Source organism: Lepisosteus oculatus, chromosome 14 (assembly GCF_040954835.1).
Source record: "Lepisosteus oculatus isolate fLepOcu1 chromosome 14, fLepOcu1.hap2, whole genome shotgun sequence".
Lineage (NCBI taxonomy): Eukaryota > Metazoa > Chordata > Actinopteri > Semionotiformes > Lepisosteidae > Lepisosteus > Lepisosteus oculatus.
The window spans coordinates 14,227,492-14,251,455 of NC_090709.1; the positions used below are offsets into that span (position 1 = coordinate 14,227,492).

At 43.3% G+C, this 23,964-nt stretch overlaps 1 long non-coding RNA gene and 2 other non-coding genes across 3 annotated transcripts; all 3 read left to right on the top strand.

Annotated features, from left to right (window-relative positions):
• Positions 1–4,693: 4,693 nt before the first annotated feature.
• Positions 4,694–6,415, top strand: LOC138242941 (uncharacterized). Its single transcript, XR_011191820.1, has 3 exons — positions 4,694–4,787; positions 5,826–5,897; positions 6,331–6,415. It is a non-coding gene; the product is annotated as an uncharacterized lncRNA (long non-coding RNA).
• A 15,609-nt stretch (positions 6,416–22,024) lies between these two features.
• Positions 22,025–22,081, top strand: LOC138243870 (U7 small nuclear RNA). The gene has a single exon (XR_011192488.1). It is a non-coding gene; the product is annotated as a U7 small nuclear RNA (small nuclear RNA).
• An 879-nt stretch (positions 22,082–22,960) lies between these two features.
• On the top strand, positions 22,961–23,018 carry LOC138243887 (U7 small nuclear RNA). Its single transcript, XR_011192505.1, has one exon. It is a non-coding gene; the product is annotated as a U7 small nuclear RNA (small nuclear RNA).
• Positions 23,019–23,964: the final 946 nt, after the last annotated feature.

Sequence of the window (23,964 nt, forward strand, 5' to 3'; positions counted from 1 at the left end):
TAAAACTCCTTCACTGATCTAGAGTCCATCATCATGATCCATCTGTCCATCCTCCCATTCCCACTGCTCCTGTCCTGCTGAGACCTGCTCATTGAGAACACTCCACACTGTCACTGTGTGCCTTTATTTATAAATCCAAACCATATAAATTATCAATCACCTCTCACTTACTTTTTCCCTACAGTTATTCCTCCCGCTCTCTTACTGTCTACTATTAGCAAGGAATATTTTTAATAAACATAAAAATAAATCCTATAAAACACAAATCATATAGTATTTATAAATATAAGCAATACATATATGTCTTACATAAGATATAATTTACTGATAATTATATTCTATAACTATATGAAGGACAAAGTGTAAATTCAGCACATGACTCTTCAGTTTGGGAAAACTCTCCTTTCTCATACATGTGTTTGTACAGCAGGATAACTGGAAGTGTCTCTGTCTGTCATTCTGAGCCTGTAGTTCACCTTGTCTGCCCTGGACATTGGGTGTCGGTCAGTTTAAACAGCCAGAGTGTGGTCAGTGAGTCTATATTTAGTTCTCTGTCTGCCCTTACTGTTTTAATACTGGAGAGGCAAGAGTATGCTGGGGTTCTGGTGTGCTGTGGGGTGATTTGCCTTCTCTCCAGGTGTCAGTGGATCTGGTCAATATCAGGTGTGTTTTAATGGTTTTTCAGTGTCAATGTCAGTGATCTGGTCAGTTTAAGGTGTGTTTTAATGTGTTTTCATGATATTTTGGACTCGGTGTTTTAGAGCTTGGTGCTGCAGTGTGTTGTGTGTTCAGGTGCTGTATCAGCTGGCCCAGGGGCAGACTCTTGGTAGTTGAGTAACTGTCAGTCTGATACAAATGAGCACAGAATTGATTTGTGCAATGAGCTCTCAATACTGAATTGTATATAAATAGAAATGAACAAGATCATGTTCTGTTGGCTCAGTCCAGTTGTTCAATTATTTTTCTATTGAAGATTTTACGTCTAACCTCTTACCTCCTCTGTCAAATTGGAAAATAGGTTGGGTTGAACGTACTCATGATGAGGAATTAATGTTTAAAGATTGGCACTTAAAGATCCTTTAAAGGCCTCTATGGAGATCCGATGTTCCTGAATTTTCTTGCAATGCACTATAGCCAGGAGCTGGCTGCTAGACCCAGGTGTGTGTAAATAGCGCTGAGTTAAATTACTGTGAGTCTTTCACTGAGATCTGCTTTCATGTGAAGAAACACATTCCCGGTCATGTCCACATTGTCTGTCAGTGCCCAGGTCAGTCAGTACTGCTCCAGCAGTGCCAGGCTGTGACAGTCCTGGTCTTGTCCAGAGTGTCTGTTAATGTCCAGGTCAGACAGTCCTGCTCCAGTAGTGCCAGGCTGTGACAGTCCTGGTCTTTTCTAGAGTGTGTGTAAGGGATCATACTGGTCAGGGACAGTGATCTCTGTTATTGTTCTGATATTCCAGCTCATCGAGGGGTCAGACTGGTTGGAGGCAGTAATCTCTGCTCTGGAAGAGTGGAAGTGCAGCACGGAGAGACCTGGGGCTCAGTGTGTGACTCTGACTTTGACTGGCAGGACGCAGAAGTTGTCTGTCGACAACTGGGCTGTGGGATTCCCTCACAGGTGCTGAAGGGGGCTCATTTCGGGAAGGGGGAGGGACAGGTCTGGACAGAGGAATTCCAGTGCCAGGGCAACGAATCTCAGATTTTCTCCTGTCCAAAGTCATCCACAAAATCACAGAACTGCCCTCTTGAGAACAACGTGGGACTGGTATGTTTTGGTAAGAGCAGGATAATTGATTCCTTTTATTTTTTTAATGTAGTTCCTAATTGAAATAAGAGAAGTTTAGGAAAGACAGACAACACTCAACTCCTGCCAGTCACCTGCTCACTGCAACATAAATCTGAAGCATGTCCTTTCCAGTAATCTTTGCTCTATAACCTCTCCCTTGACTCAATGCCAATACAGCAGGGGCAGCAGCCCTGTGTCTTTTGATACAGTGGCTCTGAGTGTCTCATCCAGTTTTTTTTCTTGAAGTGTAAAATTAAGGCTGACTAATGGTAATTATATGTAAAACGGTTTAGATTTGTTCTCTAAAAGAAAAACAGAAATAACAAATATAACTTAGACCTGCTCTGTTCTGCCCTTGAATTCACACAGCTTTTTAATTAGTAAAGAGTTGAATAAGCCTCATTCATCAGTGTTAGTATAACTCTGTCTGAGTCAGTACTGTGGATTTAATCAGTGAAGAGCTCTAAAGTTCCATTCATCTGTGGTATTATGTTGAGGGTTTACTGTATACTTGAAGGTGAGTTGAGGATAACTGCTAGATGTTGCAGGATATTGTTGTGTTATGACACTGTGTCTGCTCTCTCTCCCCTGTCCTATCTGCAGGATACACAGAGTTCAGGCTGATGAACGGCTCTGACTCCTGCTCTGGCCGAGTGGAGTTACAGTGGCTCTTCAGGGACTGGGGGACAGTGTGTGACCAATACTGGGACCTGAGAGATGCCAGTGTTCTCTGCCAGCAGCTGGGCTGTGGGGAGGCTGTAGCAGCTCCAGGACAGGCCTGGTTTGGACAGGGCAGTGGACCAGTATGGGCTGATGTGCTTGAGTGCCGGAGCAATGAGAGCAGTCTCTCACACTGCGCTGTCTCTTCATGGGGCAGAGCAGGGTGCTCTCATGGACAGGATGCAGGGGTCATCTGCTCTGGTGAGTATCATGTGTTTAAAAATCATGTGTTTACACACAGCAGCACACTGTCTTCACGATTGACCAAATAACTGCTCTGTTACATACAGCCAGATGCCCAAATGTTATTTGTTAATGCATTTCAGTGTATTTTCACTAAAATTACATTAAAAATCACATGTATATTTGTTATTCAGATCACCGATGAAAGAATATCCTGGAACTCAATATACTGTAATTAAATTATATATATATAATATTAAATGTGATTGCCTGATATCTGCAATTAATCCATTAATTAACCCAGAGCGTACGTAAGGAGGGTACTGCACAACAGAGAAAGTGAGAATCCGGAGCTCAAGGTTAATAGAAGTTATTTTTGTGACACACACACAACTGACACTCCACTGGTGAAAGATCAATCCTGTGGACATTAATGAGCTCCTTCCTTCTCTTTTACAGAATCCAAAAGTAGCAACGATTCACTTGGAAATGGTAAAGTGAGAATGATTTTGTCATTAGTCAGTGCTGTTTTAATTGTAGTTTCATCGCTGGTGTTAAATTGCTCCTCTCACACACAGCTCACACTCCGCTTTCTCTCTCTGTGTGTTTGATAGATATCCCATCTTCCTCTGTTCCTTCCTCAGTAACACCAGGTATGAACTGGTCCTTGTTCTGTATCTCCAGGGCTCTCAGTGTGTGTTGGCATCTCTGTTACTCATCTCAGACTGTAGTTGTGTGAGGCAGCAGGTGTGTGTGGAGGTTTTCAACACTGTCCCACTCAATCTCTCTAACACACGCAGTCAGGTTCTGTGAGACAGCAGGACGTAAAAGCTACTTGCACTGCATCTGGTGCCCCTTAGGTGATGTTCAGCAAATTAATTCCCACTAGAGGTCATAGTGATCTCTTAGATCTACTGCACTGACCTCTGACTCTCTGCTCCTAGACCAGCACTCCCTCAGGCTAGTTGGAGGAGGAAGTGACTGTGCTGGGAGGCTAGAGGTTTATCACAATGGATCCTGGGGGACAGTCTGCGATGACTCCTGGGACCTGGCAGACTCTCACGTGGTGTGCAGGCAGCACCAGTGTGGGACGGCCCTCAGTGCCCCAGTGCCGGCCTTCTTCAGCCAGGGAACTGGACCCATCTGGCTGGACGAGGTGGGCTGTCTGGGGAACGAGTCATCTCTGTGGGAGTGTCCCTCAGCAGGGTGGGGACGGCATGACTGTGGACACAAGGAGGACGTGGGAGTGGTGTGTTCAGGTACAGGTCTCCAGTCACACCAGGACTGTGTTCATACAACAGCTTGTTCACTGCCAGGAGCAAGTACAGTATCCCCAGTTCAAGAAAAGAACAGGGACAGTACTGTGAAAACAAATAGTATTGTAATTCTAATAGGGTGCTTAATAAAAATTAATAATAATAATTGCTTACAGGTTACAATTACATAGCGTTTTTCTGGACACTCCACTCAAAGCGCTTTACGGGTAATGGGGACTCCCCTCCACCATCACCAATGTACAGCATCTACCTGGATGATGCAAGTCTTAACATAATAATCAAAAGATTCTCAATTTAGATTGTAATTTACAGAAAATTTACAAACTGATGTTGGCACTAATTTAAAAAAAATGTCACCATTGCATTGTTTTTTATTGAAAAACAACATTCCATTCTATTACATTAATATGATTTGGGGAAAAAAGATCATGATAATCTAATGTCACAGTAGTTAGCAGACACACTGTTTCTATCTGAGGTGTTTAATCTAGAAAGTCTGTATCAGTTCAGAGCAGGGTTCTCTCAGTCTGTCCACTTGTGTGTCCCCAGAGTTCAAGGAGCTGCGACTGGCACCTGGTCGCACCTGGGGCAATGTGTGCTCAAATAGGATGAGTGAGGACACAGTGAGTCTAATCTGTCAGGAGCTAAACTGTGGGAAGAGTGGGCATTTCATCGATTCAGCCCCCAGACGGGACTCTGCTCCTCACTGGCTTGATGAATTTAAATGCCGCCCTCACGACTCCACGCTGTGGCACTGCCCCTCCTCAGCCTGGAATCATACCCAGTGCACAGACTCTAAAGTGGCTCTGATCACCTGCTCAGGTAAGGACTCCCTCTTCCACCTGTCAGAGGGTCGTCAGGGGCTGGATGTGTGTGTGTATGAAGGAGAGGGTGAAGGGGAAGGAGATCATGACTAGACTACAGACAGCCCAGTGTTTCGCTATATTTGACCACAGTCTGTTGTGGACAGTAATATTGTGAAGGTTAGGATTATGATGGGATGGCCCAGAAGCTAATTTGACATAAATCTGCACAAAACAGGGGGGAACACATAATCACATCGACAATTTATTAGTTTCACAAAAACTGTTCCTAGTGGCTTTTATTACAATCTAAAAATGATGTTTGAGACTAACATGCTTGTCATTATTATCAAAGAAAAAACAAATAAAATATTTTGAGTTTCAAAGGAATTTTAAATGTCTTCATTGAAGAGAATGTTCGATCATTGATGTTCGATCTGTATACAACAGGTAGTGATTGCCAAAGAGCAATAGTTGTAAAAGTGTAAAAGTGATTTCATATTGCTTATCCCTAGCAAATAATGTTCTGTATGTGTGGTGTTTATCTTGAGTTACACAATATCTGTTTAGCCTTGCCCATTACTGATTACAGTATTTCCCAATTCTGAGACTGAACAATCTGCTAATTATGAAATAAGGTGAGCTGTCACTTATCAAAAGTGATGAATTTTAGTTTTATCAGATCCCTGAATAGATTTTAGTGTTTCTAATCCCTAATCCCAGAGTGTGTGAAACATTAAGTCCAGCAGTTTACCAAGTGGTATGCGTGCAAGTGCCTTACAAATGTATTCAGACATTCACACAGTTTCCATATTTTGTAGCTTTACAGCTAGCAGTCACAGCATTTTCAAGTTGCAATCAATATTTGTTATATACACAATCCAAAAATTAAAAATTAAAGTAAATAAATATCTAATACGAAAGAAAAAAGAAGACATAATGACTGCACGAGTACTCATACTTGCAGCTTACACATTCTGACATGATACTCATTAATGTCATAATGTCCAGTATAAAAGTTATTAATCTTAAATTAACAGGGTTTTCCTTCTTTTAGATGAAGAGAAGAAGGCTGTGTCCCGGAGTTTTAAATCCTGTTCCACAGCCTCAGGCCAGGAAACATGTTCAAGTGAGTTTACAAAATGTGTCTGTATTTTGATAAAATAAATACATTCTTAAATTGTGTTTCACAAATAACAAATACAGTCAGTGCACTGAATTAGACAGTAGAATAGCTGTATTTGTTTTGATGTTTATTAAATGTGTCAAACCAGGAAGGAGGAACATAGAATGGAACACAGGCTGGTGGAGTTTGTGTCTCTGTGTCTTTTAATCAGGTTTATTTAGTTCCCTAGACTATTGGCCATTCAGGCTGGTTGGAGGAGGAGGTGTTCTTCAATTTTGTTTCACACATAACAGTTTGTGCACAAACCAGACAGTAGCCGAGATGTATTTTACTTTGATGTGGATAAGATGTGTCAAACCAATCTCTAGACTACTGGCCCCTCAGGCTGATGAGGTTTGTGTCTCTGTCTGTTAATCAGTTTTATTTTGTTCACTAGACCAGTGGCCCCTCAGGCTGGTCGGAGGAGGAGGTGCCTGCTCTGGGAGGGTGGAGGTTTATCACAATAGCTCCTGGGGGACAGTCTGTGACAACTCCTGGGACCTGCAAGATGCCCAGGTGGTCTGCAGACAGCTGGGCTGTGGAGACGCAGTGAGCGCAGTGGGAAACGGATCATTCGGACCAGGAAACAGCACCATCTGGCTGGACGAGGTGAACTGCAGGGGCAGTGAGCTCCACTTGTGGGATTGCTGGCACCCTCCCCTGGGACAGAGCGACTGTCGGCACAAGGAGAACGCTGGGGTCATCTGTACAGGTGAGTGGGAGCTGCTGGAGGCCCCAGGGTATTTGGGGCTGCTCTCAGTACAGGAATACAAATGTAAATAAAAATGAAGATGCAAATACAAATTCTGCCTATTAGAAAAACAATTAGTATGAGCCCTTGTGGCCATTAAATACTCTATATTAGTGCAGTGTGTGTTTGTCTTGGCTCATCATCTCTTTCATACTCTCTGAATCTCGACCCATCCCTTTTCTTTTTTTTTTCAGGTTGGGAATCCCAAAGCCATCCAGTGAGAAAAGGTAATGCAGTTGATAGAAGGGAATAAAATACATTCTGGTTTGTCTAAATGATGCTGCTGGCAGATTGCATGATTTTCAGAAGTACTGCTCTCTCTATGAACTGTGGCCTCTCTGTTTAATTTTTGTCAAGAAATACAGAAGAATTGTTGTGAATCTTGTCATCAAAAAACATTTTATCTTCTATTATAGCTCTTCCTACTTCCACCAGCACTTCTTCAGTGAAAACAGGTAAATCCCCAGTTTCTAATCTCTGTCCAGATTAGATCACTACTGAGATTGAAGATTAAGACACAGAAGATCATTTTCTGATCTGTGTCCCTCTCCCTCAGGCAGCACCAGGACAACACCCCAGACACAGCTTCTGGGAGGCCTCTCCGTCTCGCTCCTGGTCCTCCTGCCACTGGGGGCTCTGCTTTTTGTGATGTTGGCCCTGTTAGTGTGGCAGCTGATCCACAACAGGAAGCTGAGGAAAGGTAGGGAGGGAACTAGTGACCTCTGGTGGTCACTACTATCACTCACATGAAACTGATATGTGGACTTTACTCTAAGATCGAGATCTGCAGAAATTTGCAGATGTGAAGAATTATAATATTTATGTGCACAGATGCCCAAGACAAAGTTTAGCACTGAACTGAATACCTTCTATTCCCCTCACTGCATGTTAATCCTGAGTGTTTGTTTCTTAACACAGCCCTATCTAAGGGAGCACCCACCCCCTATCATGATGCTGTCTACGAGCTAATAGAGTACAAACTGGCCAGAGAGGGAACCTACAACATCTCCGGGAGAGGTGAGTGGAGAGAGTGTTCAGGTGTGATTGGTCTTCACCCTCTGAGGAGGATCTGAAGACTTACACTTGTAGAATATCTCACCACACTGGTTTCAGATAGTAGTTCTTTCTCAAGAGGTATGTCAACATGAGTAAAGAAAATCAGCACAGCACTGTGCCTGATCTAAAAACAAACTCTGTGTTACTTTTCACACTCTGGCTTCTCACACAGTGGGAACAGCCAGTAGAGGACAGTGAGGCTGCTGTCTGACTGCAGGTATTATTGATCTGTCCTCCTGTTCACAGGGAGATTCCTCTCTGACGAGCTGCCCTCTGGATACAATGATGTGGAGGATAGTGAGGGAGACCCAGTACCAGGTGAGGGGAGATGGAGTCAGGGGGATCAGTGTGGGAGTGGGGCATCTGCAGTCCAGTACTCACTCTCATCCCAAACCAGGCTGAAATCTAGAGAACTTGTGTAGAAAATCCTGAATCTTACAAATTTAACCTCTGGTGTTTGACACCTTATCAACTCTGCTCTTCAGTGTTGCCTAATGCTGGCCTGATCTTAACAGATTACAGAGGCTAAGACAAAACAAAACTAGACTTTATCAGTAGAGGGAGAGGATACCTTTAAAGAATAGTTAGGCTGCAGCTCTAACTAGTGTTGATGCAACAGTTACTGTTTCCCTCAGGAGCAGAAATCAGGATCGTTGTCCCACTATGATGATAGGGAAACTAAAGGCAATAAACACTGCCTTTCAGATGAGATATTAACACCAGCATCCTGACCTAATTATTAAAGATTCTGTTGATTGCTGTTTATAAGACTCACCCTGGAGTTTTGCCTTACTTTTATCTCACAAAGCATTTAGAATTGCACTTTACTATAACTACATAGAAAACATATTTTACTTACTTTGCAGTTCATATGAACATCAGTTTGTTATTAATGTTAAAAGTGATTGCAGCACTGTGGTTAAGTGAGTCAGAGTCCTGAAGTGTATATTCTCTGTGTCTCTGTGTGGTTCAGGAGACTCGATAACGTCTCTGAAAGAAGAGATCCCAGAGCACTATGATGATGCTGTAACTGTACCTCAGAGACCAGACGCTTTGTCAGGTTGGTTATTTCAGTCCAGTCCCAAAGAGAAACCCTGCACCAATCCTAGTGAGTCTGACTCTCTACTCTCCCTTTTATCTCAGCCTCTGAATACTGGGTTTTCAGTTACTCCGCAAGAGTCACATTAAACTGACTCTCTATGGTCTCAGCTCTGCGCTATCAGTCTGGGTCACTGTGCTGCCAGTGTCCAGCTCCTCTTCAGTATCTCATACAACTTAAAACATCCATTCACTATACTATTGTGACTATGGAAGTGTTTTCAAAAATCTAGATACGCATGGCTATTGTCAACATTTCCAATTCTCAGGGCCTTCAAAGTAAGGAGATGTATGCTAAGATGTAGGGATGTGTGATTCAGTGATCAAAGCAACCATAACGTTTACCTCAATTTACTTTAGTTGTTTCTAGAAACTTTAATTGTTCTGAGATTCCCTTGGCTAAAAACAGCCTCTCCTGGCCAGTGGGAACATTTTTAGAACAGGGAGATAGATTGCCATTCATTTTGTAACATCCAGGTTCACAAAGAGAGAAATGTAACTGTAGGTCGTATTCTGTATTCAGCAGCTTTATCTCTTCAGCGGGGACAGGCAGAGGACAGCTGATGGACAGGAATGACTCTATATCAACTAAAATATCTGTGTCTCTCGGTCAGGTGTCACCCACACTGGCCCTGGAGTGGACAGGGTCCTGCACACACTGCCCTCTGAAGAAGGAGCCCCTGCCCCTGACAGTACTAACTACGATGATGTTGGGGACGAGTTTCAGGGAGAGGATGGGTGCTGTGAGACTGACAGGGCTGTCTGAGAGAAGCTCCTCCTGCAGGTCTAGACACAGAAGAGCTTCACCAACAGTCACACAGTCTTAGACCTGCTCTTAGCACTGAGACTGTCTGACATTGTCTGTGACCTGAGTCCACTTCACTCCACTGTTTCCACACTGAGACTGTCTGTGTCCTGAGTCCACTTCACTGTTTCCATACAGTCCTCAGTGTCTGTGTCTACAGCTTGTGTTTTACAAAACGGAGGCTTGAACATCCCATTTCTGCTCAGTCTTTCTTCTTTTTTATAATTTGATGTTTCAGAAATTAGAAAAAAAACATTAATTGATGTATAATTCTGAATGTACCACTTTTGATTGTAACTGATTTGATTGTTATTAAAATTTTGCTCTGCAATAAAGTTTTTAAAACCATTTTTGTTATCTGCATGTAATTTCTAAAGTATGATTTTGTTACGAATTCCGCACGCACTCACACGGTCACGCATTCCACCCGCTCTAACAAACGCCTTCACATTCCCACGCACACCCACTTAAACAGATACTCACGCCGCAACTAATATTCCTATCGCCTTTCACTCTCGTCACTACTTTAACCCTCCTCTTTCCCCGCACTAAATCAGATTCTCTTTGGAGCTTCCTAGTGCGCGTACTCTTCTTCTTTTGGTTTGAACTTATCGTTGCTTCCTGGACTCTCACTTGTTTCTGATCTCATTTGTGCCTTTGCGATGTGGATTCGTCATCTCGATTGAACTGTTCCAGCCTGATTTTTTATTTTCGCCCGCCCATCGGCTTTTTGAGTAAAAGGACTTGCGTTGTTGTAACAATTTCTATAAGGACTTCCTGCAACAGCGTGGGGATATCAACTTGAGCACAGGGTCTTTATTTTTTAGCATAATGATTGTCAACAGATATTAAAAGTATCAATAAAAAAATAAGTAGTCTTTGTCCACTTACAGTAGATGGTCTTTTGTCCCTCAGTTTTCCAACTTGTTCTAGGAATGTTTTAGCACTCTTAAGCACGTTCCGTCACAAAGTTAATGGTGTTCTTGGCGCTGTGCTGCACGTAGATAATGTAGACGAGAGCACAGGTAACAGTACAGGACAAGCAGTGAGGACCTCACGTAGCTTTCAGCTCAGTGCGGAGTCCAGAGGGAGGGCTATCTCACTGAACAATCTCTCAAGAAACCCCGGTTGAGATTCAACAGGTGTCTAATAATCATGTTCAAAAGGGTAATACATTTTTTTTAACATAACCTTACATTTGCCAGTACAGTACAACATATTTTTTGTACCCTCAAATCCCCAACGTTACTACTTTCTCCTGAGAAACACAAGTATAGAGTGAAATCACAATAAATTATACAACAAATCTATTCAAACTCCCAGATATGACAGAACACATTAAAGACATACACCCCCTTTAAATATGTATTTCCTTCATTTCAGTTTTCTTCCCTCCCCACGATACCTGATAATTCACTATCGCATATTAAAGACTGTACATGTAATACAGTACAACTACTTATAAAGATGGACATTAAAGTTAATTATGAATAAATTACACATTTCATTAAGACATGTATTGATAACATTCATTGTGAATAGTTGTGGTGTCTGGAAAGCAATTTAAGTTAAATATAACAATAATTTTCAAGTGAGTGGTGCATAAGCTCTTCTTTGAGTGACTTTATAATTTCCACTATATTCACAACAGTTCTAATGTGATTGCTTGTTCTGCTTAAACCCTGTGAAGAGGCTACAGTAACACCTAATGGGCAGCAGCTGTTATTTTAGGTTTGTTGCAATTGAGAACAAGTTTAGTACACAGCTGCTGACCAATTTCAGTGGCCAAGTTCGTTGCAACTGACCGGTTGTAGATACCAATCAGCCGCAAGAAAAGAAAAACATCACTTGTGTCTTTTTAAAAAACAACAACAACAGAGTAGTAGTTATTAAGGAGATTTCAGGAACAATGTAAGAACTAAAGTTAATTAGTCCCACAGTAATGCGTGGGGCCCTATCAATAAAAAAAAAATTGGTTGTAACCCAAAAACACAACAAACACAAAACGAGAAGTCTTCCGGGAACCTAGGTAAATCACTGTAGTAGTCTAACAACTATACAAAAAAATGTAAAAATGAAACAACTTCAAAACAAAAAGAAAAAGAACATTAAAAACATAGATGGGGAACAAGAAAAACACAGAAACTAACTGTGAAGGCTTTTTCACGTTTTTGGTTCTCCATCGTGCTCCTCTCATCTGAAGTAAGAGACAAGATGTAAAAAGAGTTAATAACTTAAGTCAGTTCTGCCTGAAAATTAGACTTCTAAGCAACAGGGGCTTATGGCAGGAAAGGGGGTTAACTGATAAGGATTCCAGATGCGAGCAAGGAACCCCCTGGGGGCATAATCTTAAACTGACCATTTGGCCAGGGCCTCTTAACTGGCCAAATACCATGACCCCCCCTTACCATAACACCGAATGACGTCTGAAGCAGCAAGCAAGGACTATATAACCTAAAAGTTTGTACCGGCACATCGAACAATACTTCGGTTTTGTTGTTTCTTGCGGGAAACAAGACTTCGGCTTTATTGTTCCTTGCATGCAATAAACTAATCTGTTTTACTTCATCTCTGGATCAAGAACCTTATTCCTTCTGTTACAACAGATCTGGCGTAGTCGGCGGATGCTCCAGAAGGCGCAGAACTTCCCATCGGCAGGAGAGACGGTCAGCGCTCACATTACTAAGAGGTAAGGACTCCTCTTTTTTTAAAAAAAAAGTCCCGACTCTCTCTGACCGATTGGGAAGTCTCTGCTCCCTGCGAGAATCCCCAGAGATGACAGAGTAAACGTGAGTTCCTGAATTCCTCTGGCCTGGGGAAGACACCGGTGGATGTAATGGGTTGTTTGCTGTAAGCCCAGAATTTGGTCTGGCAGGCGGTCCGCGGTATTGTGTACAGGCGTTCGAAGCTGGTGTATGCCTTAATTGCGCGTGGAGTTTTTGAACGGGTTTTGGACCTTTACCGCGAAGTTCAGGACTGGTGTGGGCCTTAATTGCGCCCGGAGTTCTGAAGTTCAGGACTGGTTTGGGCCTTAATTGCGCCCGGAGTTCTGAGGCTCAGGATCGGTGTGGGCCTTAATTGCGCCCGGGGTTCTAGAGCAAGTGGTGCATTAAATGCACGTAATTCAGGACTGGTGTGGGCCTTAATTGCTCCCAGAGTTCTGAGGCTCAGGATCGGTGTGGGCCTTAATTGCGCCCGGGGTTCTGGAGCTGAGTGGTACATTAAATGCACATATAATCCAGGATTGGTGTGGGCCTTAATTGCGCCTGGGGTCCTGAGATTAGCTAGGCCTTAATCGTGCACAGATTGGCGTGGCGTGGTTTTTTGTTTTAAAGGAAACAGAAGTAGAAGATATATATATGTATGTATGTTTTTGGTGTTTTCCTTGTTTGTAAATAAATATACACATGCACGACAATAACATAAACACACATCATAATAAAAGAGCAAAGCATTAAGTAGCAGGATTTAAAGGACGTTGAGACCCGAGAATCGCCCTGATTGAGCTCAGTGCGTAAGTCCACCCCGGGGCAAAAGCAGCGATGCTGGCGTTCTGGGGATGGTGAATTACTGATCAAGAAAGGGAGTTTTCGAGGTCTCGTTTCTTACCTGTGAACAGTGCGGTGTAAGTCCTCTCTAAAGTCTCGGAGAGGCATTTAGATCTGGAGGTAACAGACGCCCTTAGCTGAATGAGTGCAGTAATCCACAGGTTTTTCCAAGTGAAAACATCCCCCTACTGAATGAGCTGTTACCTCACACACGACAAAAGTAAATCTTAAAGAAACCAAACATGTGTGCTAATTGGGTGTTTGAGAAAGTGGTGGAAGTATCTGATTACATATCGGAAAAGTGTAAGTTAACTGAAAGGGAAGAAAAATATAGGAAGAAGCTGAGTCTGTCAGATGGAGTTTGGGGCGAAGATGCCTGTAAAAAAGCGTATGAACATTGGAACAAAAACAAAGATTTAGCTGCAGCCCTGGTGATCGGCCGACACCTGAGGTGGCAGATTAGCATGAAGGAGAAATCAGAATGGGATAAAAAAGAGAAGGAGTTCACAGAAAAAATAAAAGTGTTAAATGAGAGGAAAGATAATTTATTCGCGGCAAAAGAGGTACTAGAAAAAAAGCTAAAAGAGGCAGTACAGGAGAATGAGAAACTAAAGAAGGAATCAACTCCTGGTCACACTGCACTGGTTAATGTGCTACAGCCGGCGACTAAGTTATATCCTGCTCTCCCACAGGGGAACAAACAGGCAGGAAACGAAAATAATTGGGATCAATTCCCACAGTGGCCATATGGAGAAGGGGGGTCTGATTGGGATAACACTTGGTATGAGTGTGATAAAGTCAGATCAGGGTCTCCCCTGTTAGAGGGAGGTGCCCGCAGATCTGTACTCTCACTCGAAGTGGGAAAGGATTTGATGTAGCAGGGGCTGGCGCCGTTGATGACAGGGCCACTCTAACTCCGTCTCGCACCCCGCCGAGGGGGTCCGTTCTCGCACCTACCTTCCCTGAACCCCCAATACGATCAAATCCAAAACCGGAGGATATTGACCGGTGGGCTAGAGAAGTACCGCACCCAAAATTAGGGATGCAGCGAACCTGGAGTGCGCTTCAGGAATTAAAAGATACTTATGGTATCTCCCCCCTGACTGCCGCTATGATCCTCAGAAGGACAAGGGAAAAGCGTGTCGGAGAACTTAAACGATTGTGTGAGGATAATGGCAGGGGAGGGCGATGGGAATGGGTTTGGCGATGGCTTAAACAAAATTATCCACCAAAGACAGATTGGAAAAAGATATCTGCGTGTCAGCAAAAAGAAAGCGAGGATGTGGCTGATTTCACTGACCGCTTCGTCACACTCTGGCTAGAATGCTCAGGACTAAGTGACGAAGATGATGTGAATAGCGATGCCTCTGCTGTGATTAAACAAAATTATTTGGGCGGTCTTAAGCCTGATATAGCCAAAGCCCTTCAGTTAAAAGAGCCCGAAATAGGGCAAGATACGACCGAACAATTTGAGGAAATAGTTAAAATGGCACAGCAAATCGAGAGAAATATGTATGCTAAGGTGCGGGCAATACAAACAGGGTGGACACCCCCCATACTGAAGGGTGGAGCTGGCCCTGACACCCGACTAAATCCAAAAGGCAAAATTACAACTCGGTGCCATTATTGTAAAAATTTCGGACATAGGCAAAAGAATTGCAAAAAGCGATTAGCCAGTGAGGGCAGGATTGGAAGATACGGAGATCCCCCTTTCAATCCCTCGAATCGAGATGGGCAAATAAACCTGTTGTCACAATTACAGGATTTGAGCGAAGCAGACAAACGCGCTATCAGGGAGCTTTTAAACTAGGACTCCCCCTAGTGGCCTCCCTATGCCTATCTCAGGAACTGAGTGAAAAAGAGCTCAAATTACAATGCACGATTAATGGGATTCAAATGTCACTTTTATGGGACACTGGGGCTCAATTATCGTGTTTATCTGAACAGTCAGCCAAACGGTGTGGTGTCATGTTCACAGGGAGGGAGCTGGAGGCCACTGGTGTAGGGGGCAATCGAATAACACTCAGAGAAACTCAAGAACTCAAGATTAGACTAGGAGATGGGGAGGTAACATTTAATGCTGTCATGTGGGTAGGATCTACCCCAGATCTGTTGGGATGGGATGCTCTGAAATACCTACAAGGGGTTACATTAACTGTACATGAGGAGAGGGTGGAGGTAAACATCTGGTCCCTCCAAAAAGACGAACTAAAAGGGCATTCAATTTGGACTATGGAAAAGTACGAATGCGGGCTTCTGGATATGGAACCCGCCACATTTACTGGGAAATCCCCGCCATAAACAAAGCCATATAAAATCAACAAAGAGGCGGAGGAAGGGGTTCGACCAGTAATACAAAAACTATTGGTTCAAGGCATTGTACGAAAAACACATAGTACAAGCAACAGTCCAATATGGCCCGTAAAGAAAGCCAGCGGAGCATGGCGATTCACAGTTGATTACTCAAAAGCTAATCAACACATCAACCGTCTCACCCCCTTGGTAGCAGACACCTCTGTTATTTTTCAACTACTGACCCCTGAGCACCAGGTGTTTTCAGTAATTGACATGGCTAATGGGTTCTGGTCTGTTCCTCTACACCCAGAGGTACAAGATTGGTTCGCTTTTGTTGTAGATGGAGAACAATATACTTGGACCAGGTTACCACAGGGGTTTCATAACAGCCCCACCGTGTATCACATGGCACTTCGGAGGCATCTCCGGGAGCTGCCTCAAGTGTCCTCCGTCATTATCCAATATGTGGATGATATTTTAATCGCATCTCCTGATGAGGAAACCCACAAGAAGGACCTCCAAATTATTCTCTACCATTTGGTTAAAAAAGGACACAAGACTAGTTATAGCAAAGCACAGTTATGCCTAGACACTGTAATTTACTTGGGACAGAAGATTAGTCAGGGAAAAAAGGAATTGACAGAAGATCAGGACCAGACAATCCGAACACACCCTAGTCCCAATACGGTGAGAGAGCTCCGATCATTTCTGGGTCTGGGCAATTTCAATAGAAATTGGGTTGATGCTTTTTCTGAAAGGGCCAAACCACTTACAGACCTATTAAAGGGGGGAGGGAGGTCCCTTGATCCTATTGCTTGGAGTCCTGAAGCTGAACACGCTTTTAATGATTTAAAACAAGCTCTGTTACAGGCTCCTGCATTGGGGTTTCCTCAGACAGATCAACCATTCTACCTCTACGTAAGTGAAAAGAATGGATTTTGGACAGCTGTACTAATACAGGAACATGGGGGTAGGTACCGCCCGGTAGGGTATTACTCTGGATCCTTGGACGAGGTAGCCAGGGGCTGGGGACCATGTCTATGAGCCGTTCAGGCCGTCTGTCTAGCAGTACAGGCAGTCAATAACATAGTGCTGGATCAACAACTGATTGTTCGATGCCCACATGTAGTACACACCCTCATGTCCCTGAATCGGGTCAGTCAGGTTAATGCGATACGATGGAGCAAGTGGCAGGTCTTGTTAGAGGCTCCAAATATTACCATTGAACGTGAAGGAGCTCTAAATCCAGCCAGATTGTTACCTGACCCATTAGAAGCCTATATGTTAGAACACAGCTGTGATGTTTGGGCAATGGGAGAAGATGAAGGCATCAAAATAGCCGAGCAACCACTAAGGAATGTAGACCTCATCCTCTTCACTGATGGAACTTCATTCATAAACTCTAGTGGGGAGAGGAAAGCGGGTTGGGCTGTGACTACAGAACATGATATCCAATGTGGGGGAAGATTTGAGGTACCCACGTCAGCACAGCGAGCTGAACTGAAAGCTTTGGTGGAAGCCTGTAAATTAGCAAAAGGCAAGACCACCACAATATACACAGACTCACGATATGCATTTGGAGTATGCCATGACTTTGGAAGGTTATGGAGTAATAGGGATTTTTTAACCTCTGCTGGCACTCCGGTAAAGAATGCAGATCTGGTGTCTGAGCTGCTTCCGGCTCTCCAACTCCCAAAGCAGGTAGCTGTAGTCAAATGTAAGGGCCACAGCAGAGAGGACACTCCCAAAGCCAGGGGCAATAAGCTGGCAGACTGGACAGCACGTCAAGCTGTCCTGGGGCAATGGGAGGAGTGGTCTATAGAAAAACCTCTTCAGATTATTTCAGTTTGCACAGTGAACATACAGGCACTCCGTACGGAACAGCTCAGCGAGCTCCAGGCCCAGGCCCCAAGGACTGAGAAATGGACCTGGATGGAACGCAATGTGGGGCTGCAGAAGGATGGGACCTGGAGGTGCCAGCGTACAGGCAGACCCGCCTGTCCCAAGCAACTAATGCCCTACCTAGCACAGAAAATACACTCCACAGGGCACCCAGGTGTTAGCCAAATGACTCGACGCTTTGCTCAGAGCTGGGTGGGCACAGGCTTCACACCCTTCGCAGCTGATGTGGTACAACGCTGTGGAGAGTGCCAAAAAGCCTCTGGAGCACCGCCGGCTCCTAATCTTTGACGTCCTGCACCCGAGGGGCCCTTTAGACACTGGCAAATAGACTATTGTTCACTGCCACCCTGTAAAGGGAAAACAGGCCTCCTAGTGATGGTGGACCAGTTTTCTAGATGGGTGGAGGCTGTCCCTGTCAAACGAGAGACTGCGCAGACAACTGCCAAATATCTCGTGACAGAAGTAATTCCCCGATGGGGACTCCCGTGTCGCATAGACTCAGACCAGGGCACACATTTTACTGGAAAAGTGTGTCAGGTGGTGGCAGACCTACTAGGGATCAAATGGGACCTGCATTGCCCTCATCACCCGCAGTCCTCCGGCATGGTGGAACGGGTGAACCGGACTTTGAAAGCTAAATTGACAAAGTACCACCTGGGAGGGATCCCCTGGGTGGATGCATTGCCCGCCGTACTGTGCAGCATCCGGGCTGGGACAAATCGAAAAGTGGGGCTGAGCCCGTTTGAGGTGATCACGGGGCGTCCCATGAGACTGAGTGACTCTCCAGGACATGACAGAGTAGGCTTGAGTATACTAACTGATTCTCTGTTACAGTATTGCAAGTTGCTGACAGAGGCCACCCAAGGAGCCCGCGAGCAGGTCCTGGAGGCGTGGAGACCACCACCTGAGGGAGGGCACGACCTCATCCCAGGAGAGTGGGTGTGGATCAGGAAATTTCCTTCACAGGTTCTCCAGCCCAGGTGGGACGGACCCTACCAGATCCTGTTGACAACCGAGTCTGCGGTTCGAGTGGAAGGAAAAGATTGCTGGATCCACGCGTCACACTGCCAACGAGCCTCATCCCCATTTACAGACTCAGAATGAAATCATTTCTGTCAATAACGATAATTGTTGCTGTAGGACTATGTTCTGCAGGGATTAATGATCATCTCTCCCACAAAGGAGAACATGGAATTAATTCCTTTTTAGGCCTCTCCTTTCTGACAGCTAAGAAAACCAACCAAAGTGCCTGCTGGGTGTGTGCCGCATTACCCAAATATGTACAGGGAGGACTTCCTATGGGGGCCATTCCTTGGCGTCTCGAGGAAGTCATAGGCATGATCATTTGGAGGGATAATTTAGGAGAGTTTAATATGACAAACTATGGGGGTTGCCATAACACGACTTTAACCTGCACAACATTACAATATCTACAGGAGCGAGGCTTAAAGCCCACGAGTTTCACAGGCTCTTACGCTCCTAAATATAACAGAAGCCATACACCACCATACCTGACTCTAAATAAGGAACGTGAGGGAAACATATGTTTTCAGCACACTAATGGTCTGCACTTGGTTGGATGGAGTCGTTGCAACCTTACCATTGCTGCAAATATATCCACCTCTACCTTCCAAATTCCAGGATAGGATCAGCACACCCCACAATTCGGTATAAGCTTCTTATTTTCAGAGGCATGGGGAGCGCCAAACGGAACATATTTCATTTGTGGAAAACGAGCCTACCCGTGGTTGCCAGCCCAGTGGTCTGGCTCATGTTATTTAGGATATGTGGTTCCTCATATCCGTGTTCAAACCCACAGCCCCTTCGGACCTAACCACAGACCACAAAGAAAATTGGCTGATTGGGAATATTATTAAGGTATAATATTTCCACAAGCCGGCATGAACTTTCTGAGTCGAGAGTTAATTCAAATGGCCTCGACTTTAGAAGAATTAGCAAATTCTACCTCATCTAGTCTGAAGGCTGTTAATGATGAGATGGTAGCCCTCAGAACAGTGGCCATGCAGAACCGACTAGCTTTAGATTATGTACTGGCAGCCCAAGGAGGAACTTGTGCAGTAATTGGCACTGGATGCTGCACATATATTCCTGATAATTCTGAGCAAATCTCAGATCTGGCCCAACACATTTACAATGAGGGACAGAAATATCAGGACTATTATATTGAAAATTGGGGAATTGGGTCTTGGGTAAACTCTGTGTTTGGGTCCTGGGGTGGAACCTTTTTACAGTGTTTATTTGTAGGAATAGTATTGTTTATATGTATAATTGTAATCATCACGTGCACAAAAACATGTATCACATCTTGCTATATCCGTGGAACGTACAATGTCATGGCAATACATACCTGTTCGCCAAGAAAGGAAAGATCTGCCCTGACATTGTATGTATAAAAATAGGCTACACTGACGTATGCCATATTTTATAAGGGGGAATGAAGAAAGATGTGAAGACGGGGGTTTGAATTTAATCCTTTCTGTAGGGGGTTTAGACTTCTAAGTCACAAGCTGGGGTTTATGGCAGGAAAGGGGGTTAACTGATAAGGATTGCAGATGCAAGCTAGGAACCCCCCTGGGTGTAATCTTAAACTGACAATTTGTCCAGAACATCGTAAACTGGCCAAATACCATGAACCCCCCTCTTTATCATCAGACCGAGTGACGTCAGAAACGGAGAAGAAGACACTATATAACCCAAAAGTTTGTAACAGTACGGGGAACAATACTTCGGTTTTGTTGTTTCTTGCGGGAAACAAGACTTCGGCTTTATTATTCCTTGCATGCAATAAACTCATCTGTTTTACTTCATCTCGGATCAAGAACCTTATTTGTTCTGTTACAACAACGGTATGCCCTTATAACATCCGTGACAGTATTTCCAACACTGTGCTGCCCTTTTAATTAACATTGGCTGTAACAATGTGTTGTTTTTGTCTCTTAAAGGGTCTGCTCCTTTACTCCGTCTTGCCAGTGTCGTATAGAATTGAGTACCCATAAAATCTGAGACCCCTTTCAAAGTCTGCATGTGCAGTGGACATAAGAGGCTTGGCGCGTGTCGCAATTGTTGCCCTATCTACTAAGCCCATCCTCCAAGTTTGCACTTCTGTGATGTAGTCTCACAGGCCTGAGAGACATAGATTTCACACATGTAATTACTTGTAAGCCAACAAACCTTTTCTGAGTGGTCTAAGGCTCTGTGTTAAGGTTGCAGTCCCCCTGAAAGCTGGGGTTATAGTCCTGACGTTATACTTCAACTAATTCTCAGTAAATAGATCTTGCAGTACTCTGAGTGCCAGCTAGCTATGTAACAAGTGCGCTATAAAGACAGAAATTACACATTGTTTGTGAGGCTGTGTGCTCCTGTATGGTCTAGTGGTTAGGATTCTGGATTTTCACCCAGGTGGCCTGGGTTAAACTCCCAATAAGGGAAACTTTTCTCTTCCCTTATGTTTTCCAAATAAACATTTCTCAGTGTAGAAAAGAGCCCCGTTAAGCACTGTCAGGAGAGCTAAACTTTTGATAAAAGAGATCGCTTGTTTCCTCCTGCTTTCGAACTGAAACCCTTCAGTGTGTTAAGAGAACGTGACAATCACTACACTGCACAAGGTGGGGAGGAGTGACTTGCAGAGGAAAGGACTCAATCCAGGAAAATATTTCCACATTCTGGAGAGGAGATTTTTTCCATTCCCCCACTTTTGCAGCCTGACCTCCTCTATTTCTAGAGATCTGTAGAATGTGGAGAAAACGTTTGAAGTTGTTACTGCTACCTCCCCTTGCTTTGAACAATGTGTGGAGTTGTTTGAGTCAAAAAGAGTGATAGTTCAGGCCCATGGGAAGATCCACATTCAACTGTGCATGTTGTTTTGTTCTCAGAGTTTGCAAAGATGGAGGACATTCGCACCTGGCTAAGCCAGTATTCTATAGTCCTTCATAGAACTGAGTTCAGAGGTGCTGACGGAATAAAAACAGGAGGTTGAGGAACATGGGGGTGTTCAAAGGCATTGAGGTTCCAGTCAAGGGAGCAGGTAGCCTGGCCCTGTCCATTATTAGAGCACTATAACCTAAAGAGATGGTTTCATATATATTGTTTTGGGTATATTTATTTATAAGTTTCCTATTTTGTGATTCTTTGTATTTGTTTGTGAAATTAAAATAGTTCTTAAAAATAAATGGAAGGTTTTTCTGAAGTCAGAAAGCCAATTTATTTGGTGGAAAAACAGATTGGTGAAGCTCCAACAAATAAATCCAGTTTATTTGTTTACTTTTTTTTCTGAAACAACTGAATTAGATGAAGTGTGCTAATATGCAACCTAACACCAGTGTGAATAACTAGAAGAGGGGAGCAGCGCTATTCCACACCATGGGAACTTTGTGATTGGCTGGCCCAGATCTATAATTTGCATATCAGATTTGGAAATATAACACTAAATTTAGTGGATTTAATTTACACTCAAGAGTCACCTACTGTGTATTGCCACTTCATTTTTTTATGAGTAGCTGTGATTACCAGTTGACAGCTTTTATTTGTTTAATTTTAAATTGTTTTGTATTATCACCCTGAATGGCCTGTACTCGAGGTTTGGTAGGGTATATGTGTTTTTGTTTTTTTCACCAACTGGATTTTTTGCTCTTTTAGTATTTGTCTAGAAGGCTTCTGAAGTCAGAAAGCCTGTTTTCTGGTAAAAGAATAGATGTGTTTAACAATAATTTTCAAACAATTTATGGGACTTTTATGAATAAAAAGATCTTGTATGATAGTTTCAAGAACACTGCTGTTGTCAGCTGACTTTTAGTGAAGCTCTTTCCTCTGGCCACCTGCACAGAATTTTCTTGTGCCTTTAATTTCAAGATGTAAAACCTAACAGTTGCGTTTGTTCATGTATACAGTTTCTGAAACTGTTAAATGAACTACTGTGTGTAAATCTGCAAATGTTGTTTGATAGGATGCTGGATAAGCAAAGTACTTTCTGATTGGTTAGCCAGGTATCATATTTGCATACACCATTTGAAACAAAACCATGTGGTCTCTTTCTTATATGCACTGAACGTTACAACCACATTCTTCTACATCTTCTTTATGAGCAGGTTAGTTTGAAAGCCATTTTACACGTTTTGTGTTAATTTTGAAATGCTCTTACATTCTCACCCTAACTGGCCTGAAATCTTGTGTTAGAAGGTTCACAAGCTTATCTCTCAAACTACAATCTAATGGTTGTATTTACATTCCAGGTCATTTGTTTACATTTTTTAACAATAACAAGAAGAGGAGAGCAGCTCCATTCCAGACCATGGCAGCTTTGTGATTGGCTGAGCCAGATCTCTCACTTGCATATCAGATTTGGAAGAATAACACTAAACTCTCTTCTTGCATGGATTTAATTTACACCCAAATATCACCTACTGTGTATTGCCACTTCAGTTTTTTATGAGTAGTTAGGATTACCTGTTGACAGGTTTTATTTGTTTAATTTTAAATGGTCTTGTATTATCACCCTGAATCGCCTGTACTCAAAGTTTGGTAAGGTACATGTGTTTTTGTTTCCTTCAGGAAGTGGAATTTTTGCTCTTTTAGTATTTGTTTAGACGGTTTTCTGAAGTCAGAAAGCCTAGTGTTTTGGTGAAAAACAAACATCTGTATTAATATTTTTCAAACAATATAAATAGGGTCTTGCATTTGGATATCTTGATATAGCTGTGTGCTTCTGTTGTATTCCTGGTATTTGACTGTGGTTATTTGACTGTCTCCTTCCTGAAAACCTCCATGTTATATGCTGAATAAGATGCAGTCTGATTGGCTGAGAGGCTGATTGATGATGTCATACGGAACAGTGCTGTAATGGTGGGCCAATGGGGAAGGGAGAACAATCAAAGGTCAGCAGTGTGGAACATAACAAAAAAAAACCACACACAGACCACACACTGGGACGTAACAATCACATTCATCACATATGCGCAAGATCCCCTGTTTGAAATCATGCAGCAAAAGCAACCTGATAAGACCAGGTCCTTGGAGTCACTTCTCAGTCAGTTACTGCTGCCGAAATGCGAGCCCTTCCTCCAGCCTGAAGAAGTTGATCCTACATTACTCATATGGAAAATGTATCTACCAGACCTCAGAGAGCTGAGCTGGATCACTTCCCTTCTGAATGACATCTCAGTAACACGCTACCACTCCTCTTTGTGTACTCATGCTGGAACAGTGGGTGGCTAATGCAGACAGCATTATTATTTATACTTACTCATCAAAAGAGGATTGCTGAGAAAAACGTGACAGTATTTAACCTAAATGGCAAACAACAAAGACAGCATTGCAGCCTAAGCATGCTGACGCAGCTACCCACCTGAACTACTACCGCCTACAGCTGCTGCGACCCACTATGCCTTCCTCCAAATCTTTTTCTAGATCTCTTCGTCATACCTTTGCCTACTGCCCTGTCTCTCTCACACCTGAAGAAGGGTCCACGGCCGAAAAGTTGTGTTCTCTTTCTTCTTTTTTTCAGCATGGAATAAACCTATTACTTGTTCCTAAATAATAATAATACTATTTAAATACATA